Consider the following 20,947-nt stretch of genomic DNA (forward strand, 5'->3'; position numbering starts at 1 on the left):
CTAATTCAGTTTTGAACCATGGCTAATAGGAGGCACCTCAAAAGTTTTCATTGTGAAGTGCCTAGAATACTATAGGTTCCCAGTTAATGTGTGAAGCACTTAGCATGTACTGCATAAATGTTTGTTGAATTGAATTTGGAGGTTGTAGTCTTGCCAAGCCACTTAGCACAGTGATAATGATTTTTGCGTCATCCATGCTCATAAATTTTCTAACATGGAAGCAAAGAAGGGGAACAATGAACAGGTTAAGGAGAAAAACTCTCCCACCTCTGTCTTATTCCATAAAGTACAATTTACATACAAATGCATAAAATAGAAAAACCACAAGAAACGGAATCACATTTGGAACGTCATTAAAGTCCATTTGTAATGTGTTTGTGTTCAAGAGATTTACTCTTGGCAAAACAAAACTTCTTGTTTGAAAGATAAAAGGCTTATTTTCCAAATAGCTTCAAATGCAGTGAATCTCTACAGAGCAATTAGTTACCGATAACATTTTAATATATTAATGTAAGTGAATACAAAATATATGAAACTGAATCTCCTGAATTCCCATATGATTCAGAGTAAATGAAAAAGATACTTTAGTAAATATTTTTGGATTTCTTAGTGGACTCAGGCAGTTCTGTAGGTAGTCTGATAGGTGAATGATCAAAAATGCATCTAAATTTGCCTGTCCTTGGTCAAGCATTCATTCATTGCTTCTACACTCATTCAGTGAGCGCCTACCATGTGCCAAGGCAGCATGCAGTTGTTACTTAGGGTTTGGACAAACTTCCCCTGAAGGGCTCTGAAGGCTCAAAATCCAAAGTAAGAAAACATTCTCTAACTCTTTGTATCATCCTTTCCCTGGTACTTTGTGTGGACATGATTGGCTAGAGCATGCCAAGGTGAAAGAGTGATAAATTAGCTCAGTTAGGCCTCATTTTGCAAACAAGCCAATGATGTACTTTACTTTCCATCAACTATTTGATATATTTGATATAACTCTTTGATATATTTACTGCATCTGCGATTACAAATACTTTTTTCTTCTTCCTTATCTTGGTTGTAGTCTTAAGGCCACATGTCATATTTCATTTGCTTCATATGTTATATGGAATTGCGGTAGATATCTCCTATATCTGTATTGGCTTCTCAGGTGGGATAGATCATATAAACTCTCATAGACCCTTGCAAAATCTTTAGCACCAATATAAACATTAGCAGAAATAGAGGTCGCTGTTACAATATGAGTCATTCTAAGAATCAAAGATGTTTTTTATGTTTTCTAAGTGTGCCGAAAACTTCAAGTTTTATGAAAGTTGAGGATTGGCTCTTTCAGAAATTGGATTTGGAAAACTAGATTGATGTTCCCCAAAGCTCCTAATATAATTATAAAGGCTTGACCTACTTTATGATCTCGAAACTCTGGAACTGATCAAGTTGATTCCTTCAAAGGAACACATACAGGGATATTAATAGTCTTAAGAAGGTAAACAATCTTTATAAAATAAAGAATAAAAGTAAGCTGTTAAGTACTCCTGAGAAGTTCTCCCATAACTCTGTGAAGAACTCCATCATTTTGAACAACTTTAGACTTTGTGAATCCTTGTATCCCACATACATAAGCTCCTTGTTGCTAATATATGCTACATATTCTATAACATAAATCAGCTAAGTTAGCAGGTGAAATTTAGAAAATAGCTAGTGTGAAGGTGAGAAACCTAGATCAAGAGGGATTATTAACTGGGAGCAAAGAACAGAACTTTTTTTTTTTTTCAAAATTACTGGACCGTAATCTACAGTAAGTATTACATTTTATCTCATGGCCCGGTGCTACACATACATACATACGTATTTATATGTATAGCTGAAACAAAAGTAACAATACTTACCCTTACTACAGTAAAGAATGCTTTCTATGCAATGGATGCCTTCCAGTATTTTCTATTCTGTTGTATATCATCTCTTAAAATATCATGTCCATTATAGAAATCTTACTAAAAGATAGTGGTCATGAATTGCAGTTTGACAAACACTGGAATTAAAGGTCAGGTCCATCCCAGAAGCTGGTCGTAGGGGCAAGGCTGGAGGAGTGTGGGGGGGAGGGCCACTAGGATGAGGCTAGTGAGGCAATTTAAGGAGGTACTTACCGTAACATAACTGACTCATTGCTTGTAGGACCTGTGAGTAAGTGCTTCCTTAAATTTTGCCCTCTTGCACCTTACTCCACATCTTGGTCACATCCCTGCGGACCAAAACAGCTTCCTTAATGGGGAGCCAACCATTTCATTCTGGTTGAAGAATAGTATCAGAATCAGGAAGGTAAATGAGACCAGGAGAAAGATCCAAGAAAGAAAAATGAAACACTTTAAGATAAATAGTAGGTCAGAAGTTCACCCAACTGGCTACACCTTGGAAGAGAATATTCCAGAGGGTAGATCTGAGTTAGAAAGTTCCAAACAAAGAGGAGGGCGACAAAAGCCGGAGGTTTAATGTAGGGCGGCTGGATCTTGCCAGTGTTAGTAGTCTTCTGGCTGAGATGAAGTACTTCTATTCCACAGCAGTGCTTTGGGTAGGGATTATGCTTGTAGTACAAAACTGTAATAGTGGTTTAAACACATGGGGGTTTATTATTGTCATGTAGCACTGAATCTAGAGGTAGAAGGTCCAAGACTGCTTTAAAGATGCCACCAAAGACCCAGGCTTCTTGCTCCATCATCCTTAGCACAGGCTTTCATCTTCATGGATATAATGGTCCACGTCCACCCCCAGCCTCACAGACACATTCCAGTTAGTAGAAAGAGTATTCATCAGAGGAGAAAGAAAAGGGAGGAAGAACATGAAGAAAAGGGAAAAGGGAGACAGGGAAGCAGTACTTTCCTAGAAACACTCAACTGAATTCATCTTGGGTCTTAGTGGCCAGTCACAGGCCCACTCATAGCTGTGAGTAAGAGTTAGGTATGGTGCTTTTTATCTGGGTGCATTGCTGCCTTCTGTCAAATGATGGGCTTCTGTTAGCAAGCCACAATGGAAGAATGGATGAGTAACTAGGTCCACACACAAGAGGACCTAATCCCAGTTGGACTAACCCATGTGGAATAGGTAATTGAGAGCACCAGCTAGTAAAAGATGTATGTTTCCATTCCCCTTTTACACCTGAGGATACTGGGGCTCCGGGGCAAGCAAAGGGCGGCGGTAAGATGGAAACTCCAGTCTGTTTGACTCCAAAGACAGATTTTTCCGTGACTCCATGATGCTCTCTGAGGGTAAATCAGCATATGCCTCTTTTCCTGTCTCCTGAGTTTTCATCTGTGGGCCCATATAGCCAAATGTTCTCTTTCTTTATACAGAATAAGAGATGGAAATGTCAGTGAGTTAGCTGATGGCTCTCAGAGAGGAGGGCATAAGGTTGGGGAAAGTGAGACTCTTGAGGTTAATTGTCCCAGAATTTAGATTCTAGAGAAAACAGAAGGCAAGAAGACATATCATAATTTTGCTTTCTCTCTGGAGGTGCAAGGAGTCAGAGAGCATCTGGTTGAGAATATTTGGGGAAGTCCAGTGCCAACCCCTGGACTGCAGAGTTTCTTGGCATACGGGCCACAGACCATGTAGGTCAGAATCATTGGGTCTCTTCTAAAAAATGCAGATTCTAGGTAGATACTCCTGCCATAGGAGATCAGAACCTCTGCAGTTAGGAGCTGACAATGTGAATTTTAATAATCTTCCCAGGTTAATTATGCATAATACAGTTTGGGATCTATTGATATAAAGTATTAATAATAGCATTTATTGAGTACCTACTTTGGCAAACAGTGGGTCAGACACAGATATATATTGTTTAATCTGAACAAGATCCATTCTCCTGTTCTTATTTTATTACTGAGGAGCTCGGATTCAGGAAGGTTAAGTATCTTTTCCAACTCCGTTGGCCCTTAGGTAGTACACCTGGGATTCCTTCCCAGCCTTCCTTCCAGCCATTTTCCTTCCTGGGCACCAGACTAAGTATGGAGAGTGGAAGGGTTCCCTGTCATTTCCCCCATCCTATGAGGTAGCCCATGTAAGGAGATTTTCTGGGTCCATTAGAAACTCAGTGTGTAGCTTGGGAAAAGACACCTAGACAAATACTAGGTGGTGTAAATGGAGTGAAGAGAAATCACAGATGGAAACAGTCCTCTCAAATTTTTCATATTCTAACTCTGGGGTTATAGCAGGGTTTTTCAACCTTGGCACTATTGACTTGTGAGGCCTGATCAGTTGTATGGGGGACTGTCCTGTGCATTGCAGGATATTTAGCAACATCCCTGGGCTCTACACAATAGATGCCAGTAACAGCTCCCCCTTCTGCACCAGTTGCTACAACCAAAAATGTCTGCAGACATCGCCAAATCACTCCTGGGCACAAAATCACCCCTGGTGGAAAACCACTGGGTTGCAATATAAATCTTGGTAAAAGCCCATTGTGTTGGCTTCCCTGATAGAGAATTCTACTTATGCCTGGAAAAGGGAAACAAGGCCATGTGAGAGCCAGAGGGGATCCTCCAGTGTGTGCAGGTCTGCTTGACGCCCTGCGAGTGCATGTGAAAGTACGCTTCTTCCTTTAGTTGGGCAGGGGGCTAAGCTCGGGGAAGAGGGGAGAGAAGGAAAATAGCAGATATACCAGAAATCTGTCCTTGAATCAGGGCTGACACAGAGCAACAAAGTAGCAGGAGATGCACCAGGGGCGAGCTCTCGCTTGGCTTTGAGATTGTTGTTTTGGGGGAGTCACTTTTTAAAAAAAAAACAAAACAGAATCATTTCATCTGAGTTGGGAAAGCAGTAAATAATTAAGCTAATTTGTTTGTGTACGTGGTTCAAACACGCCTCCAGAAACCATGGTCCCCTTATCCTAAATGGTGAAGCCAAGCGGGAAGGTGAAGCCTCATCAGTAGAATGCACTGGATGCGGGGCTGGGGAAGGGCTGACTTGAATTATTCATCCTTGACTTCTGGAAGGTCAGTTTGGCTTTTTACAACTTGATTGTATTTTGGATTAGCGTACACTTTGTTGTCAAATGTTTCTAAGGCTACAATTAACTATTTAAGCACTCTGCAAATGACTTAAATCCATGACTAACAGGTAATTCCACTTAGGCTGGGGAAAATGGAGACAAATGGATCCGTACTTCTTACATATTCCCTCTGCCTGAACCAAATTTCCACATCTTGCCTTTTTTTTTCTTTTCTCATTTACTTCTTTTATTTTAGTTGTTTTTCCTCCTTTGATCCTTCACCTCATGACCTCTTTGTTTTCGTTCTTTTCCACATTTACTTTCACTGTTCCTCATTAGAGATTCTGCGCCGTCCTAGGGGTTCCTAGCCGTTGGTCTGTGGTGTACTGGGCAGTGAATGGAAGGTCTTCCCCCGGGGTCCTTGAAACCCTTGAAATTGTACACCACATTTTGTGAGGATGGACCGCTTTTCTCTGCACAGTGCGTCCTTAGACCTCCTCAGATTCCCAGTGGATCTTGACTTAAAAATGGCAAAGCCCACTGAGGGGAATTTGCTTCAGAATTTCAGCACAGAAGGGGCAGAGCCTGTGTAGGCTCTTTGCCCTGTTTCATCATTTAACCCCCAGATTCTATATGATACAGATGGTGTTATTTTCATAGATAGCTGAGGATGTGAAGACCTGGAGAGACTAGGTAGTCACCAAGGTGATCCAGCTTTCGAAGTGGCTCAGTGGTTGGAATTTAAATGGCTCTTTTCAGGATTGGCTCAAAAGCCTCTTTCCAAGACTTGAATAAGATTGGGGAATTGATAATCGGGCTGAAGTAAAGAAGAGGGATGAAATGGAGGGGGGACTCATATCCCCATGCCATCCCCAAGGACAAGGATAAGTAGGACTCAAGTGAGCTCTGGTCAGTTTTCTAGAAAGAAAGATGATTAGAACAAGGACACTTTGCATTACATTAATACAGTATTTTAGTAGCTTGCACTGTCAATATTGTTTGTACCTTCTGAATGTTGTGCTAATAAAAAGTTCTGTGCTAACATAAAAGGCTGATTTCAATAGATATTAGAAGAAATTCATAATTCAGTTTCACTAATTTGTAGGAAACTCAGTTTAGCATCAACGAACCGTCCAATACAAGTTAATGGCAGGTTTTAAAATAGTGAACCTTAACATTGTAATTTCAGTAATGATCCCATTTATATTGTCTACTCCTGTCCGTGTAAACAAAAATTTATTAGAATGTGGTACTCCTTACATTTAATTATTTTTGGAAAGTAAAAAGAGGACCACTCTTACTGTTATTTTTGAAAATTTTCTTTTCATTATTTTTCCCCTTAATTATTTAATATTGTGTGCCAAACATTTCCTCATGTTTTTATATTTTCCATGTTTCTCTATAGTCATTGAATTGTTATTCTAATTGCTACACAGTATTCCATTATGTTGGTTTACAATAATTTACTTAAAGACTTCTTTATTGCAGGATATTTTAGTAGTTTTGAATTGTTGACATTTTAAATGATGTTGGAAAAAACAGCCTTGTGCATGTAGTATTTTTCTCTTATTAAATCATTTTATTTCAGGATAAGAAATGGGCAAACCTACTCTGAGTTATGATTGATGAACTTTTATCAGAGATTTTAGAAATGTAGTCCTTTTAAATAACCATTAAAAACGTTAGAATTTTGTATGTTTTGACCCAGCAATTCCACTTCTACTATTTATCAAAAAGTAATAATTTTGCATATGTGTTGAGGTCAAATAAGAATAATCATCCTTACACGTTTGTTTATGATGTGAATAAAATGGTCACAACTAGGCTTAATAACAAAATTAATTAAATTGAATAAAATAAATCTAAAGGCCATGTAACAAGAGATCAATGAAAAAAATGAGGGAGGGGAGGAGCTTCAAGGTGGCGGACGAGTAAGACGCGGAGATCACCTTCCTCCCCACAAATACACAAATACTCTGCCAGAAGACCTCAGACCTCCCAAAAGGCAAGAAACTCCCCCACGTACCTGGGCAGGGCAAAAGAAAAAAGAAAAAACAGAGACAAAAGAATAGGGACGGGACCTGCACCAGTGGGAGGGAGCTGTGAAGGAGGAAAGGTGTCCACACACTAGGAAGCCCCTTCGCGGGCAGAGACTGCGAGTGGCAGAGGTGGGGGAGCTTTGGCGCCACGGAGGAGAGCGCAGCCACAGGGGTGCAGAGGGCAAAGCGGAGACATTCCCGCACAGAGGATCAGTGCTGACCGGCACTCACCAGCCCGAGAGGCTTGTCTGCTCACCCGCCGGGGTGGGCAGGGGCTGGGAGCTGAGGCTCGGGCTTCAGGCGGATCCCAGGGAGAGGACTGGGGTTGGCTGCGTGAACACAGCCTGCAGGGGGTTAGTGCGCCACGGCTAGCTGGGAGGGAGTCCGCGGAAAAGTCTGGAGCTGCCGAAGAGGCAAGAGACTTTTTCTTGCCTCTGTTTCCTGGTGCAGGAGGAGACGGGATTAAGAGCGCTGCTTAAAGGAGCTCCAAAGACTGGCGCGAGCTGCGGCTATCAGCGCAAACCCCAGAGACGGGTATGAGACACTAAGGCTGCTGCTGCCGCCACCAAGAAGCCTGTGTGCGAGCACAGGTCACTATCCACACCTCCCCTCCCAGGAGCCTGTGCGGCCTGCCACTGCCAGGGTCCCGTGATCCAGGGACAACTTCCCCGGGAGAACACATGGCGCCTCAGGCTAGTGCAACGTCATGGTGGCCTCTGCTGCCGCAGGCTCGCCCCACATTCCATACCCCTCCCTCCCCCCCACCCCCCGGCCTGAGTGAGCCAGAGCCCCCGAATCAGCAGCTCCTTTAACCCCGTCCTGTCTGAGCGAAGAACAGATGCCCTCAGGAGACCTACATGCAGAGACAGGGCCAAATCCAAAGCTGAACCCCGGGAGCTGTGCGAACAAAGAAGAGAAAGGGAAATCTCTCCCAGCAGCCTCAGGAGCAGCGGATTAAATCTCCACAATCAACTTGACGTACCCTGCATCTATGGAATACATGAATAGACAACGAATCATCCCAAATTGAGGAGGTGGACTTTGGGAGCAACGATATATATATTTTTTTCCCCTTTTTCTCTTTTTGTGAGTGTGTATGCTTCTCTGTGTGATTTTGTCTGTATAGCTTTGCTTTTACCATTGGTCCTAGGGTTCTGTCTGTCCGGTGTTTTTTGGGTTTTTTTTAGTATATTTTTCAGCGCTTGTTATCATTGGTGGATTTGCTTTTTGGTTTGGTTGTTCTCTTTCTTTTTTTTTAACTTAAAAATATTTTAAAAATTATTTTTTGTTTTTTATTTTTAATAACTTTATTTTATCTTTCTTCCTTTCTTTCTTTTTTCTCTTTCTTTCTTTCTTTCTCCCTCCCTTCCTTTCTTCCTCCCTTTCTCGCCCTTCGTTCATTCCTTCGTTCGTTCCTTCATTCCTTCCTTCCCTTCCTTCCTTCCTTCCCTGCCTTCCTTCCCTTCCTTCCTTCCTTCCTTCCTTCTTCCTCTCTCTCTCTGTCTCTCTTTCTCTCTCTCTCTTTCTCTCTCTTTCTCTCTTTCTTTCTTTCTTTCTTTCTTTCTTTCTTCCTTCCTTCCTTCCTTCCTTCCTTCCTTCCTTCCTTCCTTCCTTCCTTCCTCTCCTTTTATTCTGAGCCGTGTGGATGACAGGATCTTGGTGCTCCACCCTCGGAAGTGGGAGACCCAAGTTCAGGACATTGAACCACCAGAGACATCCCAGCCCGATGTAATATCAAACAGCGAAAATCTCCCGGAGATCTCCATCTCAACGCCAGCTCCACTCAACAACCAGCAAGCTACAGTGCTGGACACCCTATGCCAAACAACTAGCAAGACAGGAACACAATCCTACCCATTAGCAGAGAGGTTGCCTAAAATCAAAATAAGGTCACAGACACTCCAAAACACACCACCAGATGTGGACCTGCACACCAGAAAGACAAGATCCAGGCTCATGCAGCAGAACAAAGGCACTAGTCCCCTCCACCAGGAAGCCTACACAATCCACTGAACCAACCTTAGCCACTGGGGGCAGACACCAAAAGCAATGGGAACTACGAACCTGCAGCCTGTGAAAAGGAGACCCAAATACAGTAAGTTAAGCAAAATGAGAAGACAAACACAGCAGATGAAGGAGCAAGGTAAAAACCCACCAGACCTAACAAATGAAAAGGAAATAGGCAGTCTACCTGAAAAAGAATTCAGAATAATGATAGTAAACATGTTCCAAAATCTTGGAAATAGAATGGAGAAAATACAAGAAACGTTTAACAAGGACCTAGAAGAACTAAAGAGCAAACAAACAATGATGAACAACACAATAAATGAAATTAAAAATTCTCTAGAAGGGATCAATAGCAGAATAACTGACGCAGAAGAATGGATAAGGGACCTGAGAGAAAAAAATCGTAGAAATAACTACCACAGAGCAGAATAAAGAAAAAAGAATGAAAAGAATTGAGGACAGTCTCAGAGACCTCTGGGACAACATTAAACACACCAACATTCGAATTATAGGGGCCCCAGAAGAAGAAGAGAAAAAGAAAGGGACTGAGAAAATATTTGAAGAGATTATAGTTGAAAACTTCCCTAATATGGGAAAGGAAATAGTTAATCAAGTCCAGGAAGCACAGAGAGTCCCATACAGGATAAATCGAAGAGGAAACATGCCAAGACACATATTAATCAAACTATAAAGAATTAAATACAAAGAAAAAATATTAAAAGCAGCAAGAGAAAAACAAATAGCATACAAGGGAATCTCCATAAGGTTAACAGCTGATCTTTCAGCAGAAACTCTGCAAGCCAGAAGGGAGTGGCAGGACACATTTAAAGTGATGAAAGGCAAAAACCTACAACCAAGATTACTCTACCCAGCAAGGATCTCATTCAGATTAGACGGAGAAATTAAAACCTTTACAGAAAGGCAAAAGCTAAGAGAATTCAGCACCACCAAACCAGCTTTACAACAAATGTTAAAGGAACTGCTCTCAGCAGGAAACACAACAGAAGGAAAAGACCTACAATAACATACCAAAAACAATTAAGAAAATGGTAATAGGAACATACATATCAATAATTACCTTAAATGTAAATGGATTAAATGCTCCAACCAAAAGACATACACTGGATAAATGGATACAGAAACAAGACCTGTATATATTCTGTCTACAAGAGACCCACTTCAGAATTAGGGACACATACAGACTGAAAGTGAGGGGATGGAAAATGATATTCCATACACATGGAAATCAAAAGAAAGCTGGAGTAGCAATTCTCATATCAGAGAAAATAGACTTTAAAATAAAGACTATTGCAAGAGACAAAGAAGGACACTACATAATGATCAAGGGATCAATCCAAGAAGAAGATATAACAATTGTAAATATTTATGCACCCAGCATAGGAGCACCTCAATACATAAGGCAAATACTAACAGCCATAAAAGGGGAAATCGACAGTAACACCATCATAATAGGCGAGTTTAACACCCCACTTTCACCAATGGAAAGATCATCCAAAATGAAAATAAATAAGGAAACCCAAGCTTTAAATGATACGTTAAACAAGATGGACTTCACTGATATTTATAGGACATTCCATCCAAAAACAACAGAATTAACTTTCTTCTCAAGTGCTCATGAAACAGTCTCCAGAATAGAGCATGTGGGATCTTCCCGGACCGGGGCACAAACCCGTGTCCCCTGCATCAGCAGGCGGATCTCAACCAGTGCGCCACCAGGGAAGCCCTCAAGTATCTTTTCTGACCACAATGCTATGAGAATATACATCAATTACAGGAAAAAAAATCTGTAAATAATGCAAACACAGGGATGCTAAACAATACACTACTAAACAACCAAGAAATCAAAGAGAAAATCAAAAAATTCCTAGGAACAAATGATGATGAAAAAATGATGACCCAACACCTATGAGATGCAGCAAAAGCAGTTCTAAGAGGGAAGTTTATAACAGTAAAATCCTACCTTAAGAAACAAGAAACATCTCAAATAAACAACCTAACCTTACATCTAAAGCAATTAGAGAAAGAAGAAAAATAAACCCCCAAAGGTAGTAGAAGGAAAGAAATCATAAAGATCAGATCAGAAATAAAGGGGAAAAAAATGAAGGAAATGATAGCAAAGATCAATAAAACTAAAAGCTGGTTCTTTGAGAAAATAAACAACATTGATAAACCATTAACCAGACTCATCAAGAAAAAAAGGGAGAAGACTCAAATCAACAGAATTAGAAATGAAAAAGAAGTAGCAACTGACACAGCAGAAATACAAAGGATCATGAGAGATTACTGTAAGCAACTGTATGCCAATAAAATAGACAACCTGCAAGAAATGGGCAAATTCTTAGAAAAGCACAACCTTCTGATACTGAACCAGGAAGAAATAGAAAATATAAACAGACCAATCACAAGCACTGAAATTGAAACTGTGATTAAAAATCTTCCAGCAAGCAAAAGCCCAGGACCAGATGGCTTCAGAGGCAAATTCTATCAAACGTGTAGAGAAGAGCTAATACCTACCCCTCTCAAACTCTTCCAAAATATAGCAGAGGGAGGAACACTCCCAAAGTCATTCTACAAGGCCACCATCACCCTGATACCAAAACCAGACAAAGATGTCACAAAAAATGAAAACTACAGGCCAATATCACTGATGAACATAGATGCAGAAATCCTCAACAAAATACTAGCAACCAGAATCCAACAGCACATTAAAAGGATCATACACCATGGTTAAGAGGGGTTTGTCCCAGGAATGCAAGGTTTCTTCAATATACGGAAATCAATCAATGTGATACACCATATTAACAAATCGAAGTAGAAAAACCATATGATCATCTCAATAGATGCAGAGAAAGCTTTCGACAAAATTCAACAGCATTTATGATAAAAACCCTCCAGAAAGTAGGCAGAGAGGGAACTTACCTCAACATAATAAAGGCCATATATGACAAACCCACAGCCAACATCGTCCTCAATGGTGAAAAACTGAAACTATTTCCACTAAGATCAGGAACAAGACAAAGTTGCCTACTCTCACCACTGTTATTCAACATAGTTTTGGAAGTGTTAGCCACAGCAATCAGGGAAGAAAAAGAAAAAAAAGGAATCCAAATCGGAAAAGAAGAAGTAAAACTGTCAGTGTTTGCAAATAACATGATACTATACATAGAGAATCCTAAAGATGCTACCAGAAAACTACTTGAGCTAATCAATGAATTTGGTAAAGTAGCAGGATACAAAAGTAATGCACAGAAATCTCTGGCATTCCTATACACTAATGATGAAAACTCTGAAATTGAAATTAAGGAACCACTCCCATTTACCACTGCAACAAAAAGAATAAAATACCTAGGAATAAACCTACCTAAGGAGACAAAAGAACTGTATGCAGAAAATTATAAGACACTGATGAAAGAAATTAAAGATGATAGAAATAGATGGAGAGATATACCATGTTCTTGGATTGGAAGAATCAACATTGTGAAAATGACTCTACTACGCAAAGCAATCTACAGATTCAATGCAATCCCTATGAAGCTACCGTTGGCATTTTTCACAGAACCAGAACAAAAAAATTTCACAATTTGTATGGAAACACAAAAGACCCCGAATAGCCAAAGCAATCCTGAGAAAGAAAAATGGAGCTGCAGGAATCAAGCGCTCAGACTTCAGACTATACTACAAAGCTACAGTAATCAAGACAGTATGGTAGTGGCACAAAAACAGAAATATAGATCAATGGAACACGATAGAAAGCCCAAGGATAAACCCACACACATATGGTCACCTTATCTTTGATAAAGGAGGCAAGAATATACAATGGAGAAAAGACAGCCTCTTCAGTAAGTGGTGCTGGGAAAACTGGACAGCCACATGTAAAAGAATGAAATTAGAACGCTCCCTAACACCATACACAAAAATAAACTCAAAATGGATTAAAGTCCTAACTGTAAGGCCAGACACCATCAAACTCTTAGAGGAAAACATAGGCAGAACACTATGACATAAATCACAGCAAGATCCTTTTTGACCCAGCTCCTAGAGAAATGGAAATAAAAACAAAAACAAACAAATGGGACCTAATGAAACTTAAAAGGTTTTTGCACAGCAAAGGAAACCATAAACAAGATGAAAAGACAACCCTCAGAATGGGAGAAAATATTTGCAAATGAAGCAACTGAAGAGGGATTAATCTCCCAAATTTATAAGCGGCTCATGCAGCTCAATATCTAAAAAACAAACAACCCAAAATGGGCAGAAGACCTAAATAGACATTTCTCCAAAGAAGAAATGAAAGAATGCCAACAAACACATGAAAGAATGCTCAACATCACTAATCATTAGAGAAATGCAAATCAAAAGTACAATGAGGTATCACCTCACACCGGTCAGAATGGCCATCATCAAAAAACCTACAAACAATAAATGCTGGAGAGGGTGTGGAGAAAAGCGAACCCTCTTGCACTGTTGGTGGGAATGTAAATTGATACAGCCACTATGGAGAACAGTATGGAGGTTCCTTAAAAATCTCAAAATAGAACTACCATACGACCCAGCAATCCCACTACAGGGCATATACCCTGAGAAAGCCATAATTCAAAAAGAGTCATGTACCACAGTGCTCATTGCAGCTCTATTTACAATAGTCAGGACATGGAAGCAACCTAAGTGTCCATCGACAGAAGAATGGATAAAGAAGATGTGGCACATGAAATAGAAACGAAATTGAGTTATTTGTAGTGACGTGGATGGATCTAGAGTCTGTCATACAGAGTGAAGTAAGTCAGAAAGAGAAAAATACCATATGCTAAAACATATATATGGAATTTAAGAAAAAATGGTCATGAAAAACCTATTTGCAAGATGGGAATAAAGATGCAGACCTACTAGAGAATGTACTTGAAGACACGGGGAGGGGGAAGCATAAGCTGGGAGAAAGTGAGAGAGTTGTAGTGTATATATGGACATATATACACTACCAAATGTAAAATAGATAGCTATTGGGAAGCAGTCGCAAAGCACAGTGAGATCAGCTCGGTGCTTTGTGACCAGCTAGAAGGGTGGGAAAGGGAGGGTGGGAGAGAGGGAGGTGCAAGAGGGAAGAGGTATGGGGATATATGTATATGTATAACTGATTCACTTTGTTATAAAGCAGAGACTAACACACCATAATAAAGCAATTATACTCCACGAAAAATGTTAAAAAATAAAAAATGAGAGGGGGACTTCCTTGGTTGCACAGTGGTTAAGAATCCACATGCTAATGCAGGGGACACGGGTTCCAGCCCTGGTTCAGGAAGATCCCACATGCCATGGAGCAACAAAGCCTGTGCACCACAACTACTGAGCCTGTGCTCTTGAGCCTACGAGCCACAACTACTGAGCCTGCATGCCACAATTACTGAAGCCTGTGCAGCTAGAGCCCGTGATACACAACAAGAGAAGCCACTGCAATGAGAAGCCCGCGCACTGCAATGAAGAGTAGCTCCCGCTCGCCACAACTAGAGAAAGCCCGCATGCAGCAACGAAGACCCAATGCAGCCAAAAATAAATAAATAAATAAATTTAAAACATAATTAAAAATGAGAGGAACAATGAAATAAAACGTTTATATTCTGCTTAAAATTATCTTCTAGACAAATAATAGTAACAGTAGGCAGTAATAGTAGAATAGCAACAACTAATATTTATTAAGTATCTGGTATACATCAGGTATTATGGGAAGCTCTGTGTGTCCCGTACATCGTCTCATTTAACACTTACAGCACAGAAAGGATTCATTCATTCATTCAACAAGTACAATGGTAAGTGCCTATTTTGTGTCCATATTGCACTAGATGCTGGAGATAGAATGCTGAACACCGTATAGTCCTACAATCATGCTTGTAAGGGGGTGGACTGGCGGTGGGGGGGGGGGGGGCGCGGAGGAACATTAATTCTATCCCTGGGGAGAAAGAGAGGGAAGTAGGGAGGGAAGAACAGAACATAGGAGCCTCTGCTCTCCTGCCATCTCCATCACTTCTTAGCCCCAAGTATGTTTTCTGTTTGCAGGAGAGAGTGAGCAATTCTTGGGGTTTGGCAGGGGCCCATTAGACCTCACAGATAGAGGTGGGGGAGCCTAGTTAAGTGCCCAAGGCCCTAAAGATGGTTACCTGAGTTCAAAGTCTGGCTTCCATAATGATTAGTAGCCTTAGACAAGTGACTCAACTTCTCCCTGCCCCAGTTTCCTCAAGTGAGAAATGGGATTAATCGTAGCTCCTGCTTTGAAGTTATGATAATTAGATTATGATTCATTTAAGGCATGTAATACAGTATGTTAACCTTAGCTATTACTAGTACCAGCTTTCCTGGGGACACTGTGGTTGGAATCTGAAGGTTTTTCTTTTCCTTATACCAGCATGTGTCATTGTTGATTTCATTATACTTTATTGCCAATTACATTCCTATTAAAGGTAGAACCAGTGCAAAAACAACTGTTTGGGGTATTGTATATTTTATATAATTCATACATATCAGTAATATGAAATCAAACAGATAGTTGAAACTGTGAACTCTACATTCCACATAAAAGTTTTAAGTTTCACCAATGATGGGAGATAAGGAATGGAAAGATCTGAATTACCCCTAATAATTTAGTCTAGTCCAGGCATTGATTCTTTCTTTCTTTTTAGATGAATTTTTTTATTGAAGTATAATTGACTTACAGTGTTGTGTCAATCTTTGCTGTACAGCAAAGTGACTCAGTTATACACATGTATACATTCTTTTTTATATTCTTTTCCGTTATGGTTTATCACAGGATATTGAATATAGTTACCTGTGCCATACATTAGGACCTTGTTATTTTTCAATTCTAAATGTAATAGTTTGCCTCTACCAACCCCAAACTCCCAGTCCATCCCTCTCCCTTCCCCCTCCCCGTTGGCAACCACAAGTCTGTTCTCTATGTCTATGAGTCTGTGTCTCTTTTAGAGGTTCATTTGTGCCATATTTTAGATTTCGCATATAAGTGATATCATACGGTATTTGTCCTTCTCTTTCTGACTTACTTAGTAGGACAATTTCTAGTCGCATCCATGTTGCTGCAAATGGCATTATTTTGTTCTTTTTTATGGCTAAGTAATATTCCATTGTATACATGTACCACATCTTCTTTATCCATTCTTCTGTCGATGGACCTTTAGGTTGTTTCATGTTTTGGCTATTGTGAATAGTGCTGCTCTGAACATAGGGGTGCATGTATCTTTTTGAATTATAGTTTTGTCTGGGTGTATTCCCAGGAGTGGGATTGCTGGATCATATGGTAGTTCTATTTTTAGTTTTCTGAGGAACCTCCATATTGTTTTCTGTTGTGGCTGCACCAACTTACATTCCCACCAACAGTGTAGGAGGGTTCCCTTTTCTCTACATTGATTCTTAATGATATAAATATCTGAATGTACTGAAAATTTGTAAAACAGAGATGATACCATTAAGGAGAGCTGCTGTTTCTGGAATTAGATATTAAAATGAGAATTCTATAAAATGTAAATATTCTGAATTGCAGCACCACACATCAGTGTGATGAGATGGGAGCTGCTTCTCTAGGAGCCAATAACTGCCTTCTCTTTTTAAAGAAAAGCGGTGTAATTATTCTTTCTTCATCTGTAAAAGGAGTATATCCCAAGAGTTCTTTTAGCATTCTCCATTCCAGATTTCTATGATTTTAGTACTCTAACTTGGGTAATTATTTGAATGATGAAGATATACTTTTCTAAAAGAACTTTTGAATACATTAAAATTGGCATGCAGATAGAAATTTGAAGCTCTTACGTTCCACTGATACTTTTGAAACATAACTGGCATAGTTTTTACTTGTCTTTCTTTCAGGGACCAATAATCTTCTGTAAATATCAACATCAGTCTTTGTGAGAGAGGAAGAGTTGACAGCATACAGATCACACCTTCACACTAGGCTACCAGCAGAAACTTCCAGTTTACCCCTTTGTCACCTGTGCTCCAAAGGTAAGCACTTGTAAGCTGTTATAGCCTTCAATTTAGATAAGCATTCAGAAAACAACAGCTTGATGATGATAAAGATAATGACTTTTCATTATCTGTAACCTTTCACCTGGGAGAATTTAAAAGGATTTTTTAATGAGAAAAAAAATCCATCCAGAAATTTAATTTCCGGAGAGTTTTTTTTTTTAATCACAAATGGATGTTGAATTTTATCAAAAGCTCTTTATGCATCTGTTGAGATGATCACATGGTTTTTATTCTTCAGTTGGTCAATGTGGTGTATCATATTGATTGATTTGTGGATATTAAAAATCCTTGCCTCCCTACGATAAATCCCACTTGATTATGGCATATAATCCTTTTAATGTATTGTTGGTTCGGTTTGCTAATATTTTGCTGAGGATTTTTGCATCTATGTTCATCAGTAATATTGGCTTGTCATTTTTTTTTGTGTGTGATACCTGTGTCTGGTTTTGGTGTCAGCGTAATGCTCGCCTTATAGAATGAGTTCAGAAATGTTCCTTGCTCTGCAGTTTTTTGGAATAGTTTAAGAAGGTTAACTCTTCTCTAAATGTTTGGTATAATTCACCTATGAAGCCGTCTTGTCCTGGACTTTGGTTTGTTGGGAGTTTTTAAATTAGTGATTCAGTTTCATTACTGGTAATTGGTCTGTTCCTAGTTTCTATTTTTTCCTGTTTCAGTCTTGGGAGATTGTACATTTCTAAGAATTTATCCATTTCTTCTAGATTGTCCATTTTATTGGCATATAGTTGTTTGTAGCAGTTTCTTATGACCTTTTATATTTCTGCGGTGTCAGTTGGAACTTCTCCTTTTTCATTTCCAATTTTATTGATTTGGGTCCGCTCCCTTTTTTTTTCTTGATGAGTCTGATTAAAGGCTATCAATTGTGTTTATCTTTTCAAAGAACAAGTTTTTAGTTTCAGATTTTTTTCTCTTTTTTTTGTCTCTAGTTCATTTATTTCTGCTCTGATCTTTATAATTTCTTTCCTTCTGCTAACGTTGGGTTTTGTTTTTTCTTCTTTCTTTAGATCCTTCAGGTGTATGGTTAGGTTGCTTGTTTGAGATATTTCTTGTATCCCAAGGTAAGCTTGTGTTTTTATAAACTTCCCTCTTAGAACTGATTTTGCTGTGTCCCATAGGTTTTGGATTGTCATGTTTTTGTTTTTATTTTTCTCTAGGTATTTTTTCATTTCCTCTTTGATTTCTTCAGTGATCCATTCGTTCTTTAGTGGCATATTGTTTAGCCTCCATGTGTTTGTATTTTTTGCAGTTTTTTTCTCGTAGTTGACTTCTAATCTCATAGTGTTCTGTTCAGAAAAGACGCTTGAAATGATTTCAATTTTCTTAAATTTTCCAAGGCTTGTTTTGTGGCCTAGCATGTGATCTATATTGGAGAATATTCCATGTGCATTTGAAAAGAATATGTATTCTGCTGTTTTGGAATGGAATTTTCTATATATATTAAGTGTATCTGGTCTAACGTGTCATTAGGGGCCAATGCTTCCCTATTGATTGTCTGCATGATCTGTATGTCGATGTAAGTGGGATGTTAAAGTCCAGTACTATTCTTGTGTAACTGTTGATTTCTCCCTTTATGTCCATTAATATTTGCTTTATATATTTAGGTGCTCCTATGTTGGGTGCATATGTATTTACAATTGTTGTATCTTCTTCTTAGATTGATCTCTTGATCATTATATAATGTCCTCCTGTGTCTCTTGTAACAGTCTTTACTTTAAGGTCTGATATAAGTATTGCTACCCCGACTTTCTTTTGATGTCCATTTGCATGGAAAACCTTTCTCCATCCCCTCACTTTCAGTCTGTATGTGTCTTTAGATCTGAAGTGAATCTCTTGTAGGCAGCATATATACGGGTCTTGTTGTGTATCCAATCAGCCACTCTGTGTCTTTTGATTGGTGCATTTAGTTTATTTACATTTATGGTAATTATTGATATGTATGCCATTTTGTTAATTGTTTGGGGGTTGTTTCATAGGTATTTTTTGTTCCTTCTTCTTTTGTTATCTTCTCTTGTGGTTTGATGACTCTTTAGTTTTATGTTTTGATTTCTCTTTCTTTTTTGTATATGTATCTATTATAGATTTTTGGTTTGTGATGAGGTTTAAAAAGCCATGAGGTTTTTATACAGCTATATATATATAATTGTTTTAAGTTGCTGATCTCTTACTTTCAGATGCATTTCAGCAACCTTCCACTTGTACTCTCCCCCCCCACAGAATTTTTTTGATATCATATTTTATATCTAATTGTTTTGTGTATCCCCTAACAGCTTATTGTGGATATACATGATTTTACTACTTTTGTTTTTTTAACCTTCCTACTGGGTATGTGAATGATTTCCTACCTTTACTGTATGTTTGCTTTTCTGGATGAGTTTTTTCATGCTGTAATGTTCATGTGTCTAGTTGTGGCCTTTTCTTTTTCACTTAGAGAAGTTTCTTTAACATTTCTTGTAAAGCTGGTTTGGTGGTGCTGAATTCTTTTAGCTTTTGCTTGTCTATAAAACTTTTCATTTCTCTATCAAATCTGTACAAGAGCCTTGCTGGGCAGATTATTCTTGGTTGTAGGTTTTTCCCTTTCATCACTTTAAATATATCATGCCACTACCTTCTGGCCTGCAGAGTTTCTACTGAAAAATCAGCTGATAGCCTTAAGGGAATTCACTTGTGTGTTATTTGTTATTTTTCCCTTGCTGCTTTTAATATTCTCTCTTTATCTTTATTTTTTGTCATTTTTAACTACAGTGTGTCTTGGTGTGTTCTTCTTTGGGTTCATCCTGTATGGGACTCTCTGCATTTCCTAGACTTGGGTGATGGTTTCCTTTCTCAGGTTAGGGAGTTTTCAGCTATTATGTCTTCAAATGTGTTCTCTGTTCCCTTTTCTCTCTCTTCTCCTTCTGGGACCTCTATAATGCAAATATTAGTGTGCTTGCTGTTTCCCAGAGGTCTCTTAACTGTCCTCATTTCATTTCATTCTTCTTTCTTTTTTCTGTTCAGCAGCAGTGATTTCCACTACTCCGTCTTCCAGCTCACTGATCTGTTCCTCTGTATCATTTAGTCTACTATTTATTCCTTCAAGTGTATTTTTCATTTCAGTTTTTGTATTCTTCATCACTGTTTGTTCTTTATATTTTCTAACTCCATGTTAAAAACTTCTGACTTCTTGCTCTGCGCATCCATTCTTCTCCTGAGTTCTTTGATCATCTTTACAATCACTACCCAGAACTCCTTCTTGGGTAGATTGCCTATCTCCACTTCACTTAGTTCTTCTTCTGGGGTTTTATCTTGTTTCTTTCTCTGCAACATGTTCCTCTGTCACCTCATTTTGCTTAAGTTGCTGTTTGTATTTTTATGTATCTGGTAGGTTAGTTACATTTCTGGACCTTGGAGAAATGGCCTCCTGTAGGAAAAGTCCTATGCATCCCAGCAGTGTATTCCCCTCTTATCACCCAAGATATATGCTCTAGGGGTTCCCCCTATGAGGGCTGCTTGGGTCCTTCTGTTGTGGCAGGCTGACACTGAGGGCAGTCTGGTAGGCTTGTGTGGCCCCCAGTCTGATTGGTTGCCAGGTCCTACCTTGTGCAGAGGCTGCTGGTTGGGGTGGTGGGGGCTGGGTCATGAGGCAGCCAGCCACAGAATCCCAGGGGGCCCTGGAGCTAGTGCCAGCTCACTGGTGAATGGAGTCAGGGTCTAGAATACTCTTGGGATATTGCCCACCCACTGGCACATGAAGCCATGTCCTCGGGTTAGTGCCAGTCTACTGGCAGGCATAGCCAGATCTTGGAGTCTGTTTGCAGGGCCCAGGGGTCTCAGAGCTGGTGTCATATAGCTATTGGGGGGGGTTGATTCCTGACACAGTTGGGTATGG

General features: G+C 39.5%; 1 long non-coding RNA gene across 2 annotated transcripts in view; it reads left to right on the forward strand.

Moving 5' to 3' along the window:
• LOC141279533 (uncharacterized) overlaps positions 1–20,947 on the forward strand; it is a 359,504-nt gene that overhangs the window by 176,023 nt on the left and 162,534 nt on the right. For both annotated transcript variants that reach the window (XR_012333929.1, XR_012333928.1), the window contains exon 3: positions 16,906–17,040. This is a non-coding gene — a long non-coding RNA (uncharacterized lncRNA). The remainder of the gene's footprint in view (positions 1–16,905; positions 17,041–20,947) is intronic.

Source organism: Tursiops truncatus, chromosome 9 (assembly GCF_011762595.2).
Source record: "Tursiops truncatus isolate mTurTru1 chromosome 9, mTurTru1.mat.Y, whole genome shotgun sequence".
NCBI classification, from domain to species: domain Eukaryota; kingdom Metazoa; phylum Chordata; class Mammalia; order Artiodactyla; family Delphinidae; genus Tursiops; species Tursiops truncatus.